This window comes from Grus americana, chromosome 1, assembly GCF_028858705.1.
Source record: "Grus americana isolate bGruAme1 chromosome 1, bGruAme1.mat, whole genome shotgun sequence".
Classification (NCBI taxonomy): Eukaryota; Metazoa; Chordata; class Aves; order Gruiformes; family Gruidae; genus Grus; species Grus americana.
In genome coordinates, this window is record NC_072852.1 from 97947736 (window position 1) to 97962943 (window position 15208).

The window sequence follows — 15208 nt, forward strand, 5'->3', positions numbered from 1 at the left end:
CCTTGTACTCATACCTCGTCTACAACAAGATCCAGCAGATTTATTATCACCTGTGCTACAGACTGATAGGGCCAAAGATCAATCTCTCCATAAAGAACCTGTGTTAACAACTTAGCTGATAAATAATGAGTTGAAGTCTCTCTGTGCTGGTATCTGAGAGCACTGGATCTGGTCCCAACAGGAGTGGGAATCTGTCCACTAATTAGACATGGAAAGGTTTACTTCAGGAGCAATTCTGTGTAAATGATGTGTTAAAAGATTAAGGGTCCCTTATAAGAGAGCTGTATAAGTGACCTATCATCTTACATTACAACTTTTTACACTTTGGAGACGCTCAAGAAAAAAAACAAAACAAAACAAAAACCAGAAGTACCTCTTAAGGTGATTATATTTGGTACCATGTTTGCTGCCTTAGGTTGCAGTGACTGCCAAGTTTTTTTGTCACAGATGGTTACACTTAAGCAGACTTGCCTGCCAATATAATTTGAACTTTGCTTAAATTATAAGTCACCCTGCCATCTAAGTCAATTTCCCACCATGACAAAAAGGTTATTTAAGCTTTCAGGTGCATTGGCTTGAAAATTAAAATATCTAAGAGTGTAATAATAATGCAAATCTGATCACCTAAGTCTAGAGAAAAAAAAAAAACAAAACAACAGAACACATGGTTTGCCTCTGCCTTCTCAGCTTGAAGAAATATTCTCATCTGTGGGTCAAAACACAATAATGGCTACTTAGTCTTCCAGTGATTGTCATCCTGGAAGGCTGAAATATTTGTCATGTAAATAAGTTTGTTTGCAGATCACAAAGTGAAAACTCTATTATATAGAAAATATTAGGCGCATAATAAGCAAAGAACACACAACCATCCCAGAGGTATTAAAGCGTCCTGGATGCCCTCTGTATGCTTTGTGGAAAAGTAGAGGATTTTGTAAATTTTCTTTGGACTAAGAGTGTCAGATCCTTGCAAGGAAGCTTCAGTTTGAACATTTTTACTAGACTTGAATCTAACAGAACTAAACACTCAATATACTTGGCTAGAAACAAGATTTATAATGGAATACTGCAGGATCAAAATTACCAGTCAGTGGGATTTAGTGACACGCAGGGGTAGGCACAAGGCATGGCTGTCCTGCAGAGTTACTAAATCACGGACCAGGAACCGCTGTCCTAGTCTTTGTAGCAAAGAGAAAGGTGGAATGCAGCCTGAGATGCTGGGGGAGACAGGTAGCCTTGCTCCTCTGCCCCCCTTATGTTGCTTTGTTAGCTTTTCCCTTTTGTAGTCAAAGTTTTCAGCCAAAGCCTTTGGAAGGCTCTCACCGTGAAGGACAACATCTGTTGCATTTCCCTCCCACTGACCGTAGCTTTGCTCTCTGTTCTTCCTCCACCCATTTGTAGGGAGCTCCCCTCCAGGACCAAAGATTCAGCCCCCTTTTACTCCCTGTGCTTTGTGCTCACCAGTGCTTGCTGCTGAAATCTGCACCAAATCATGGGAGATTAGAAGTGGAGACAGTGCGCTCAGGGAACACCACCAGCCGCCACAGCTTTTCTGTAGGATTCATCTCTCATACCTCTATTATTTTTATTTTTTCACACCTTCCCTTGGACATCAGGTACCTCCTTTCTGTTTAGTCCATTTCTGCTCTCTATAGGATCAAGATTTCTAAGACACTCCTAAAAATTGAGGATCAGGATTTATTGTCATATGTGACATTCTCCCTAGCAAAATGTCAAGAAAAAGAAAAAAACCCAGCAACTTTGAACTTCCTTCTAAAAGCATCACTGGATGACGAATGTGGTAATATGTTAATGATGCTTTACAAAAAGTAACTGAAACTACAGGTCTTAAGGGTCTATACTGAAGACACAAAAATACTGCTGAGTCAAAACCCAAAATACATACAAGGATTATTCACTAAATAAGTCATCCCCTATTTCCAGTGGGGCTTCCTCCTTTTTAAGAGCTGAACTTGCCTTCCCCCGCCCCCACCCCCCCCGTGTAGTTGTTGTCAAAAATTCCTAGCTAACACAAGCAGTAGATTCTTATTATTATTTTTTAAACATTTTCTGTACTGTTCATCCAATCTCATTGAAAAATGACTGAGTATTGCTGTAATGCTGTCCCATTTTATTTTCACAACCAAGTCTCATCACTGCCTTTCCATATGCCTTTTAAAAAAAAATAGCATAATCATTTCCATGCTATTTTTCACCTCCAAATGTGTTATTAGCTTGCCATAACAACAGACCCTTCTCCTGCTGTGTCTGCTAAAGAAATGATCCCAGTAGCCCAATAAAGCAGTGTCACCTGTCCAGCAGCCCAGCATTCAAAATGTTTCTGTATATAGCTGGGCTCTCCACTGTCCTTAAGTTTTCAATAATAAATAAAAACTAAAGTTCCTAGAGAAAAATACTTATTTTTCAAACACGCACACAGAGGGCTATTATTTTCTGAAGTCTACTCCATGTCAGACAAAACTATGGAAGTAAAGCTCGTAGTTTTAGCTCCCAGTCCTAACAGGAAATGGTGCAAATGCTGTGCAAGAGCAACTGCAGCCAGAGAGAGGAGTGAGAAGATGTGAGAAACTCTGCAGACACCCAGGTCAGTGCAGAAGGAGGGGGAGGAGGAGCTCCAGGCGCCGGAGCAGAGGTCCCCCTGCAGCCCGTGGTGAAGACCATGGTGAAGCAGGCTGTCCCCCTGCAGCCCATGGAGGTTGATGGTGGAGCAGATGGAGGAGGACCCCACACTGGAGCAGGTGGAGGCACCTGAAGGAGGCTGTGACCCGTGGGAAGCCCACGCTGGAGCAAGCTCCTGGCAGGACCTGTGGAGAGAGGAGCCCAGGCTGGAGCAGGTTTGCTGCTCTGGCACCTGGAGCACCTCCTTCCCCCCTCCTGCTTCACTGACCTTGCAGAGTTTTTTCTCTCATATTCTCACTCCTCCCTCTGGCTGCTGTTGCACAGTAACTTTTCTCCTTTCTTAACTGTGTTATCCCAGAGGTGCTATCACCGTGGCCTTGGCCAGCAGCAGGTCTCTTTCAAAGCCGGCTGGCATTGGCTCTGTCAGATACAGGGGAAGCTTCTACCAACTTCTCACAGAAGCCACCCCTGTAGCTCCCCCAGCTACCAAAACCTTGCCACGCAAACCCAATGCACTCTGTAAAGACACTTTAAGAAAGCCCACCCCCAAAGGCAGGTAAAGGACAAAAAAAATGTCTACATAGAATCTATGTGAATTCTTCTGAAAATACAGTAGGTGTGGGTGATTTGTGTTGTAATAGCCTGAGTCACCTGACATGCCTTTTGCTTGAAGTATTTTAACAGTGTTAAACTTGGCCAAAAAGAAATTTAAGCAACTGGGCTCTATAAGACGCAATGAGTACATGCTGTCCCAAATGATACTTCACTGTTACTGCACGTTAGCATGGCTGTACATACATATTATAAGATCATTATAAAACTATCACCATTAAAATGGTAGCTTTTTGTACTTACTATTTACACTATAGAAGGCACCAAACGCCATTGCATCATTTCAGTGTCGGTATTTAAGAGAGTATTTTGAAGTGAGTGGCACCTCCACAACACACAGAAACATCATAACCTGTGATAGGTCCTCTGGTACTTGATCACACCCAAAACATTAGGATAACTATTTAAAATACTAAAAAGTATAATCCCTATTTTTTCAAGAATAGGAAAGAAATGTTCTTACTTTTGGAATTTTGATTTCTTTGAGAAACAATAAATGAAAGAATTATCCTCAAGATAATTAGTCTCACAAAAGAAAGGATGAGAATAGTGCCAATTGTAATGAGTTTTTGTAAGGGAAATTAAAACCACAGAAGTAATCCACTAACAGTTTTCATTTTATTTCCAAGACCTGGGATCAATAATTCTGAAGCGCATGTTGCTACTACTATTTCTGCAGAGATCTTTTCAAGGACTACATCTGAAAAAGGTAGTAAGGGTGGCTGATCACCCAGCTAGCAACCTATGGAAATCAGCTGTAAACCTGTCATGGAACACCCTATTTTGTTATCATAATCTTGCAGCCTAAAGAACCGGGTTCAGATCCATTATCTACCACACATTCCTTGAATGACTGTCAGAAAGAAATCAAGTGCATGACTAAAGATCAGCTGACAGCACTGTACTTCTCACAGAGATGCTGTCCTGGAAGGTTCTACTAGAATTTATGATGTACTCAAGCACTATTTGGCCTTCACTGCCAAATTCTAAAAATAAGAAAATCATTATCTAAGATAAGGAGATCTGGAATGATTGAAACAGCTGCACTGCTTCATAAGCTGAAGGAGAAATGACTAAACAAACAGCTGAGAGAGATAATTTACTTTTCCAACAAAAGCAATCTTTTTCTCTTACGAGAAGCAGAAGAAAACCAGAGCGTGCTTCCAGAAAAAGATCAATCACAAACAGAACACGTACAACGTTCCTTATCTTTCTTTGGCACTCAGCGCCATCACCATGATCTGTTACTACAATTATTAATAAAACAAAATTTCACAGAACACCCCAGATCAGACTTGCTGCTGTCCGCAGTCCTCTATCATGAGAGTTTGTTATATCAATAACCTTATCATTGAGTTAGATACTTGGAGGAGGAAAGTTACCAGAGGCAACATGGAAACACATAAAATGCACATCTTAAATTGAAGTCTGTGCTTTGGCGTATTGCAGCATGTGAAATGCAGAAGGGCAGAAACAGAAACCTCTAAGGAGAACCAGTTCCTCTGCAGTCACAGTGTCCCATCCCTGGGAACTGCTCTGCAGAAGTATGATGTTTATCTGGGGGGTGCTGGCTTGTGGGTTTTTCCCCCTCTAACACACCTGGAATGTTTTTGAGTTTGTTGGGGTTTGGTTTTTTTTTTTTTTTTTTTTTTTTTTTTTTAAAATACTTGCATCATGAAGATGCTTGCCCTTTTTTTTATTGTTGTGCTGGGATCACATCTCTCCTCAGCAGACACAAAGCTACATTTACAGCACAGAGAACACAAAAAACTTCTTGCAAAAGTATAACAGTACAACTCTACTGTAGTATACATCTACCTTTCCCTCTCTCTTTTCTTGTGCACAAAGGTCAGGCACAGCCCTTTTACTCCCTTTGTTTTTCCCTCTCCAAACAGCAGAGGATCAGCCAACCTTTGAGTAAGAAGGGTTTTTAATGAGAGCACTGACCTCAATGCCAAAAGACCACACAGTCTCCTTCTGGTCACTGACTGTTACTCGCAGCTTTACCAATTGTTTAGGTTCTCAAACAAAGGTTTATGAATTATATGCTTCGTTATGACAGCTCTTCTTGTGTCCCTCCCTCTTTCCTCTCATTTTCTTACTCATTCTTTCAATTCCACATTTTTTTCCACATTTTTCAACTCTCCTGTTGTTGCTTACCCTGCCAACTGTAGGAGGCTTACTGTAGTAAATCAGCTTTATAACCCTTAACAAGTAAAAACAATGGGCTGTTTCTCTAGGAAAGTTGCGTTGGGTTGCACAAGAAACTGGCTATTTGGTACGTGCTCCGTGAAGCTCTTTGTTCACCCCAGAAAGGAGGGCTGCACGTGGCTTCTCCCTGACACCGTCCAGTCTGGTCAGAGGGGCAGGAGGAGCGGGTGAAATGGGGGGCTCAGGGAGGATCTGCAGCTCAGCTCACCGTGGGACATCAGGCAGCACGAGCTGTGGCTGACAGTGAGGTATCTTCTTACTTTTCAGCTATTAGCAAGTCCCTCCACAGAACAAACTTACCTTTCTGTAAGGAAGTGGACTTTGGAAGCACAGGCGGCAATTTCTGAATCAAGAACACAGGCATCCTTTCTAAAGAAAAGAAAAAGACAATTTTCAATTTTCCCAAGTATGTTTTTATACGTGTTATTCAAAAAAATATAAACAGTTGATTTAGAAACATTGCTCACTTAAATAGCCACGAATTCTAAATTTGATCAGATTGAAGAGATAGTTATGTCAAAGCTTTACCCAAACTGCTCGTGTGACAACTAAAGAAAAACAAACTACCTCATTAAGACCTCCTTTCTGAGAAAACATTTAAGAGAAGCACTTATGTCATTGCCTCTCCTTTCTTAGTGAATAATATGAAATCTTTTCCTCTTTGCACACAGAAAAATTAGGAAGGAGCTGATGACTCTCAAAAGCTTGTTGTCAAGATGTTACTCTATTTTAAGAAGACAGAAACGCATCTGATGTCCCTACTCTAACATGCTCAGTTTAAACTTGCAGTACTAGTGCTGTTGTGTTCATGACAATTTGAGGGTAAACAAAGTTTGTGGAGAAGGGAACAATCATTTTAGTCCCAGGGTTGCCCTGGGGAATTTATGTACCAAGGAAGTTGTCTGTTTTTCCTAGCTAGAGCAGTTAGAAACTACATCCATACAAAGCAAGAACATGAGTAACAACTGGCAGCATTCTTCTGACAACCTTTGCGACAATAGGAGGCAGGATGATCAAAAAAAATACATTTCTGAAATATTGCTTAGAGATAACCAGAAAATACGTATTCCAGAGCTTCATCTGCATTATTAGCAACAATTATAATCTAAATGGCGAGTTAGATAACTCATTAGCTTTTCACTGCTCATGATCATATAACTTCATTCCTCCTGCTTTTTGGAACTTTTGTTAACTGAACAACTATTTAAAATCAGAGACAACTGGTTATAAGCCTGTGATTTAAAAGCAAACCCTTGGACTTCATCTGTTGTCAGTACCTAACCATCTTGAAGTCTCAAGTCTGTTTAGAAAACCTTCCAGAATAAATGAAATAATTTGCTTCCTCTGAAACACAAGCAGACTTTTCATTTACTGAATTGTACTCATGAGGCATTCGTTAGATAACACACTAATTTGTGCAATAAATACTTTCAAAAACATACAGTATTTTTCTTACTGCTATTATCATTCACGATACTTCAGAACAAATCAGTTATCAGAACTCAAGTGTATATTATTATCTGTTCAGCTTGGTAGGCATATAACACATTTTGCCCCTGCTGAGCAAACTTGGGACGGCTAATGCACGCACACCTCTCCCTGTCCCGAAACCAGGCTTGAGACACTGGCAGAAGCCAGAGACGGGTTTCAGCGACAAGAGACCAAACTCCAATGGCCTGATCCACTCTCTACTCCTATCAAACTATAAATATTAAGCTTTATTTACAAATTAGCTGATATTTGCATCACATTTGATACAAAGCTCTGGATACTTCAGGACCATGAGTATATTGATCTTCCATATTCAGAAGAGGTAAGGGCAGTTTTTGCCATTTCTAACGTAAGAAGAAACCCTGTTAATAGCAAGTGGCTTCTCGTGAGTGGGACGAGTCAGCTGACTGGCCACGCCAGACTGTGATTCACCGCCCCATCGCAAAATGCACGCGAGCCTGCGGAGTCAGCAGACCCGGCAGGTACTGATACCTGCTGAAGGTAACAAAGAGCTCTGTTTCTCAGGAAAATCCACGTGCTCAATGTCTTGCAAAGACTTAAATGTGAAGAGCTGGCTTGCAAGAATACCTGGCAACCCATTTTGGGAACAGCTTATTTTCAGCCTGTGTCAAGCAGACTTTGCATTATCTACTTGGCAGTGGCATGAAACAACCCAGATATCAAATGACAAAAACACCTTTTTCATTGCAAGGCTATTTAGCTACTTAAAAAATGGCAAATGCTGTCTTAAAAAGAAATATATAAATAAAGACAGAGCAAGAGAAAGCCAGAAAACACTTTTTAGACAGCTAAGGACTCCCCACTTCAGCTGCATGCAGCTTCTTCCCCGGAGAGAAACAAGCTATGAATGACAGCGTTGTCGTACCAGAACACTTTAATGCTATCCGTATGTCAACTTGCAAAACACAATGGCAAAATTATGCAAATTTTTACCACAGAGTCTCCAAACCAATGAAAGTTACCACCATGAGAGTCATTTGTAAGAAAGAATTTTTAGGAAACCGTCTGTGTGGGACCATGAAGAAAAGTATAATATGCAGTGATATGAGTTTTTGTTGACTCTTTTCTCACAAGCAGAGGGTGTTTATATGAGTTTTCTTCAAAATATTGGATTTAGAGGATAAATGGCCTTGTCCAGATAACTGACCTTCAATGGTTATTCTTTACCTGGCTTAAGCACAATACTGAGACTAAGAATTCAGATGGTAGCCACATCCCAGTAACAATTAGTGCACATTAATTAATGCTTAATTTATGTTTTAATTAAAATTCTACATATTTTAGGAATATGAATGAGTATCCCTTGCAAGCTTCTTCCCTCAGTAGCTTCAAAGCAAAAGGTCATATGCACTCGTCTGTGCCACTATTATTTTTCATCCTCTAACTGCATTGCTGTAGGTCAGCTTTCCATGGCACTAACTACACAGCACAAGGGAGTTGGAGAATTCAGAGCTAAAAGTGCTCTCGAATTCTCTTTTGATTGCTCAATGTGACTATATGTAAGAGAGCATGAGAGTCCCAGACTTAATTCTTACACACGTGGTATTTAAAGGGAAAAGTAGTTTTCAGGACATCAGCAAGATGGTGATTTTTTTTTTTCTGCTAGATTTTGACCTTACTTCTTCTGCCAAAGGATCCCAACATGCACTGATACACCTATAGGACAACACAGCAAGGGCTGAGGCAAACAAGTAATGAAATGTGAATTCTAGAGAGGGGGCAATGCAGCAGTCAGGGAGGACTCTCTGCAACCTTGCACGGTTTAGGCACAGGATAAGAAATGCCCTAAAACTGAGCAACGATGGAAGAATTGTAGGAAGGATATTTAGCCGGAAAATGAATCTGACTTGCAAACTGTGACTAATATCCTACTTTTATAGAATTAACAAAAACTACTGGATATTTTCCTTAAAATAAGTTTTACTGAGTTTTTTTCTAATCACAGAATTAAGAGTTACTACTGTGTTTTGGACCTCTGGCTGCTTCCTGACATGTGGTGGTGCTACTGCTTAAAGCAAGTCAGATAGGCTTCTCTAAAGATCAATTTCACATTTTACTCCTTTAAAAAAAATGCACAGTCATCTTAGAAACAATAAAAAGCAAACCCCCTTCCTCATATTAATTTTTTTCTTCTCATAAAATAATGTACAAATGTTCTTTATTGATTTAGGCTCTTTTTTTTCCTTTTATAATAAATGACTCTCTATGTATGGTATTCCATTAGTTTAAAGAAAATTCCCTTTAACCATGCACTTCAGCACTTATATAACTACCTTACTGAGGGTCATGTCACTTCTATTGTCCGAAAAGCACAGTAGACATTTTTCTTTTAGCTCACCTCCACCCGCTGGAAAAAAAAAAAAAAAAAGAATGTATCAGGAAATTAACAGTCTTTTGGTTATAAGTTTTCCTTCACCCCCACAGAAAAGAGCTGATAAAATGTTCTGATGTGCTATTCTAACTCTTCGTTTTTTGCCATTTATTGCAAAAAGTTGTGTTCTACATACGGACATATTTCATTTTGTTCCAAGCTGTGCAGAAAGGAAACTTGTCATGGCATCCCTTTCAAACCTGATGAGAGCTATGCAAATGCTGGCCTTCGTTCAAGGCTGCATCTGATGCTCCTGACAGCAAGCGAAGCAAATAACACACATGGAGGGAGAAGGGAGGAGCACTAGTGAAGGCTAGCTGCTGAGACATCACAGCATTATAAAGATATTTATTTAGAAGTCTCCTACATAATAAGCATAATAATAAATATGGTTGGATCTTTATTGTCAGAAACTAGTGCTATTAGGGGAATTAGATCAGCCTAACCCTAGTTCCTAGCAACTGGATAAATTGCCACCAGAACAAATTTGAGAAGGCTCAGCTCTGTGCAGCAGATATTCCTCTTCAGTCAATGATTCAGAATAGAAAGGTCAGCTGAAAACAGCTCACCTGAAAAAATAAAAACCTTTTTCTGCAAGGAAGCTGAACTGACAGTACATTAACGTGCTTACTGGTGTCAGTAATGCCAAGAAATAGGCTTTTACACCCAAATGCAAAACATGCACTTTTGCATGCCTTCTATTTGAAGCATAAAGATAGTTGGGGGGGGGGGGGGGGGGGGAGGAGGGGAGGGGAGAAAAAGAAGGGGAAAAAAGCTTCCTGAAAGGCAAGATCCATTTGACTGTGGGATAGTTTTCAAAGAGAAATGAAAATGTCATCACCTGACATTTCCAAAGCTGAGCTTTCAACTCCCGAGACAGTGTGCAGGCAGGAGTGTTAAACAGAAGAGCTGGTCACAGACCAGTACACTCTCCATGAGTTTCCCTGGGGCAATTAGCGTCACTTCCCCTATCAAGGGGCTCACTGTGCTTACTGGTGAATGTCAAGTTCGGTTGCTCATGAGTCTCTGAAAATAAACACTACAAAGTTACTGACAGGACCTTTAGGTTGAAAAATGAATCCTTCTAACTCATACAATCTCAAAAAAGAAAGTTTAATTGAACAGTCCTTTGAAAGAGAGGACTCTATGCTGCCTTGTGACATTCCCAGAAAAGAGAAGCAGACCTGTCTCAAGCCAGCATTTGGGCTGCCTTAATCTAGTTTTTCTCTCCCCTCCTTTCCTGTTGCACTGCTGGATTCATGTTGCAGGGGCTCTCCCCTTCCTGCAAACATACAGGAACCATGTCACAGCAGCCCCCCCGAGGAATCTGGAAACATCAACCCAACACTGAGATGCCCCGAGCCAGCGGGATGCCATGAACATGCCCTTCCTGCACCGCAGCCCCCAGAGTGCCCCAAGGACCACAACATGCTGCTTGGAGGAGCCTTTAGCTAGTGCTGCACCACATAAACGCACTGTATATAGTCTCAGAAGTCTTAAAATTCTCAGCAATCCACAGAACTATTCTAAATTATTTTTATTTAGAAATCCCTTTATGACTTATGGAAAGCATCACCTCTGAGGAGCTGTATAGACAGCAACACTAAAAAAAAAAACCCCACATAAGCAAGGGGAGTCAGAGCTGAAGGCCTCCCACACACAAGAAATCACACCAACCTCCTCCTCCCCTTGCTTCCCTCCTCCTGAGATGCCAACAGTGGGGAACAGAAAGCTATTTCTTCCTTTAAACCCCAATACTGATGATCGAGTCACTCCCCTTTGAGGGAGAGGGAATCAGCAGCAGGGACAGGTTGGGCTTCCTTCCAAGTGTGCCATCCTGGACCTGCCCCCAGTAAACCGATGGCACCGCTTATACAAGCAGGGACTATTTGGCACATCAAACCACGCAGGGAGGTGGCGCTGGCTCTGTGGCACGGTGCCACCAGCACCCGGTAGCCACTGTCCGGGGCCAGCGTTGCCAGACCGCCCTGTGGCTGATTCTTGCAGCAGGGAAGGGATTCCTGAATAAAAGTCTTGGTTAAAAGGAAAAAAGTAAAAAGAACAAAACCAAAAGGCAAAAAGCTTTAGTTTTCACTTTAGCAAGTCATCTGCAGGAGTGGAATAAAGTCACCCTATGGAAGAGATGTAATTTAGACTTCAAAGCCATTTGTATCCATCTGTGGCAAGCTCAGCCATGCTGACCGTCCCACAAATGAGACTGACCAAGAGCAGTGAGCCCTGTGTGTCCTTCACAAGCTTTATAGAATTAAGTTGTCTTTCAGGCAATAGCTTGCTAGGCCTTGGTTTTTGTTGGTTTCTTTTTTTTTTTTTTTTTTTTTACTCTGGGTAGCAAGGTCTTAATGCAATATCTGTTTACTACAATTCTCCAAGAAGCAAGATGTTCCTTGGCTTTTATCCAAACCATTTAGTTCACATACATATTGGAAAAAGCTGTCATGTCAGCAGCTAAGGTTGATATCAAGAGAGACAATAAGAGGATTAAGAGGTGGAAAGCTTTAGAAGGCAAGCTACTGAATATTTCACAAGAAATGAAGCTGAGCATGCTACTGATGCAAGGGGAAGGTCAGAAAGCTTAAATGTTTCAGGGACAGTTAAGAAATAATAAAATAGCCATTAGGCATTCCAGATGTTGATATGCAGCTTTTAGGATCCCAGTATTTCAATCTGATTTTCATACCAAGGCGAGTGCTTTGCTGAATGCGTGTCGGTGACATACAGCACTTGACAAGGGAATTTGCTGGGACACATCTACAGCATCACAGAAATAATCTGACATTTGGAGCGCCTCTGAGGGCTGATACTTTGTCATTTTATTGCTCATTTTTTTTTATTAACACCCGAATGCTGCTGATGTGGATGGAGTTCCACATCTCCAACTGTGAGGGTCTGGTGAGATCCAGACTGGTGAGAGATTTCAGAGAGACTGACTCCTTGTCACAGTTACCCCTTCCTACCTGATCCTCTAATGACCTGGTTAAACAGATCTTCTCCATTATGTTTCACCACCACCAAGACCATGTAGTTCGGGGAAAAGAGCAGACAGTAGAAGAATTATCCTGTGCATTACAAATATTTGGCAGCACGGGGACCCAAAGGCAGAGGTAAGCCCAGGTGTCCTCTGTAGCCTTCTTGCGAGAGGCAAGGCACAGCAGGAATCTCTCTAACGGCTTCATTCTACGCCACAATAACCTCACCTATAAACTTCCAGGCACAGCCTGCCAATGGGCCATTCAAAGAACATTAGTTTCTTGCAAAGTAGAAAAGGACTCAAGTATTACATTACCTTATATTACCTTTTAACTCACAAGTACTTCTGAAATGACCCTTCCTTCCCTCCCGTCTCCAGCCTACCAGGAAGTTATTAAGGAACTTGGACAATATATTTTATATCTTTGCGCTCATGGAGCATACTAATGAATTAACACCTTGTCAATATACTGTTTCTGATATACCATGTTTTTATGGCACGTTTTACTTAATGACTTTCTGGAAATAGTCATAAGAAATTTCTCTTCCCCCTCCTGTTTAAGTACAGATATTCTGCTGCAAAAGTCGAAAAATGCTCACCATTTCCTTTTATTTTGACATGCTATTTCAGTCTTGCATCCAGGCACTTTGCACTTTAAAAATGCTTGAATTAAAGAGTAACTTTTTAAACCTTATGACTTTACAAAAAAATGTTTTATTTCTTAGAAAAAGGTAACTTGGCTTGTGATTTAAAAGAAAATTTCTAGAATTAAATTGGGAACTACTTTTTGTTGGGGTTTTTTTTACATTAAAAATTATTACATTTAAAAATTTCTATTTCCCCATGTACTACTACTGAGCTATTGTGTTTTCACATTATGAAATAACTTTGGCTAGCAACTTGCCTGCTGTGTGATTTCTCTTTTATTCTTGGTAGTTATTTTAAAGTATTCATCCCATTAAATAACAATTGAAGACAATAAATCTGCATGCACAATAAAGGAGTTTTAGAGGTTTATACTCTTTGGAGATGGTAAATACACAATCAGCCACAACTGCTTCTTTGAGGAACTTTGTGCTAAAAGGACAAGTTAAGTCTACATTAATTAGCAACTGAAAACTGATCTGTACACTAGTTGAAATGGCTGGGGGGAATTTAGTGTAACAATTAATTGCAACAGATTAAAGATAAAATGTCTTTTTTTTTTCCTCCTCAAAGTAACATGCCAGTTTCAACCCAAGTTTTTGCATTTAGAAGTGTTGATTCTAGACTAGATAACATGGGATGCTATTTAACATGAGAGAGAAAGCTTAATCTCCTGCACCTACAATAAACAGGAACATGGAAATCAAGATACAAGGCTCAGAGACTTCAACCTATGTCTCCATCATGCCAACACAGGTTTAGATTGCTTACCAGATTTAGTGCTAAGTACTGTCTTTCTTTCAAGCAATTAGACAAATCATTATAACATTGCAGCAGTTACTTCTCCAATCTCTATTTTCCTCTGAGATCCAGTGAACGTCTCCAGTATTTTCTTGAGATGGAGTAGCCCCAGACATCAGTCACTGTTGCAGTAGCAAAGGAAACACAACCATGTAGGTTCAGCTCAATACTTTTTCCCCACTAGCAAACAATGAAAAACTAAAATAAACAAAAGCCCCAAACCCCCAAAACATACGAATTGCATTACTTCATTCAGATCATGCGTCACCATTTTCTGTATCACTTTTGTAGAGCATGGCTGATTTTGTCAAAGCTTTAACCAACTAGCTGACAGAGAATATCTTCCTCAGTCATTGCAGATTACACATACGCACACAAAAATTGTCCTTAAAAACATAATATTTGCTAGGCATTTATGAACATCTCCACAGTCACTCTGAAAAGGAAGTCATAAGTAGAGCTAAAAAAAAATAAATTTGAATGTTTTAAAAAATTAGAAGTAATTAGCAGTAATAAATCAAATAACTGTGTTGTGCTAATGATCAGGAGCAGTATCCTCCATTTCAGACATACGGAGTCAAGAAAAAGCAGCTTTGTCTCGTGATTCAAATACAAAATTGTTTAGAAATACTTAACAGAATTCTTCACAAAATGCTTACCAAGACATCTAACCTCCTTTCTCAAACAATGTTTTAATCATTTTTCTATGTTGTATTCTGTGCATTCATTTGCTACAATTTAAGTGGTGATGCAATTACTAGGGCTGTGGTCTACTGAGTTATAAGGCTAATATATATTTTTTTGAATCTGGTATTAAAAAAACCCCAACCTTTTGTGATAGTGTGGTGGAACGATCTATGATGAGCTGGAGCTATGCAGACACGTATTTTTGTAATTAGAGAGATCAAAACAGGTTTCATACCTGTGTAGCTCCATTCCTAGTGGATCTATCCCTGTTTTACCACTATAATGAGATTTAAAACCAGGCCTTGTCTTCCAAGTGCACATAAGGATCAGTTCATCCCACATTCAGCAACAGCAGGTGACAGGAGGATCGAAGCCAGATTAACAGACAGACTTGTCAGAAAAAAGATTTAACTCGACTGTGTTAAACACACCTGTGGCATAAGTCACACCAATAGCAGTTAATTCCCAGTGCAGTCTGTGACAGCACTGAAAATGCTCCTCATATTACTCTAGTTATAGAATTTTTCATATTTCTCATCGAGACACTAATTTCCCCAGTTTTATGACAGGATTATGAGAATGCAGGCTATGGTTTGATGCTCAGTCCTATACGTCAAAGTCAATTCTTTTGGTTGTATGTTATTCAGCTTTTAAGAAGTGATAAAAATTGACTTTACAACAAGTAAAGATTTGTTTGTTTATAGACGTTAGAAGTTGCTGAACTACGTAAGTAAAAAAGTGAC

At 40.1% G+C, this 15208-nt stretch overlaps 1 long non-coding RNA gene across 1 annotated transcript in view; it reads right to left on the bottom strand.

Annotated features, from left to right (window-relative positions):
* LOC129201586 (uncharacterized) overlaps nt 1-15208 on the bottom strand; it is a 71878-nt gene that overhangs the window by 48940 nt on the left and 7730 nt on the right. The window contains exons 3-5 of the long non-coding RNA XR_008575443.1: nt 13749-13900; nt 9246-9319; nt 5761-5829 (exon numbers count right to left, since the gene is read on the bottom strand). This is a non-coding gene — a long non-coding RNA (uncharacterized LOC129201586). The remainder of the gene's footprint in view (nt 1-5760; nt 5830-9245; nt 9320-13748; nt 13901-15208) is intronic.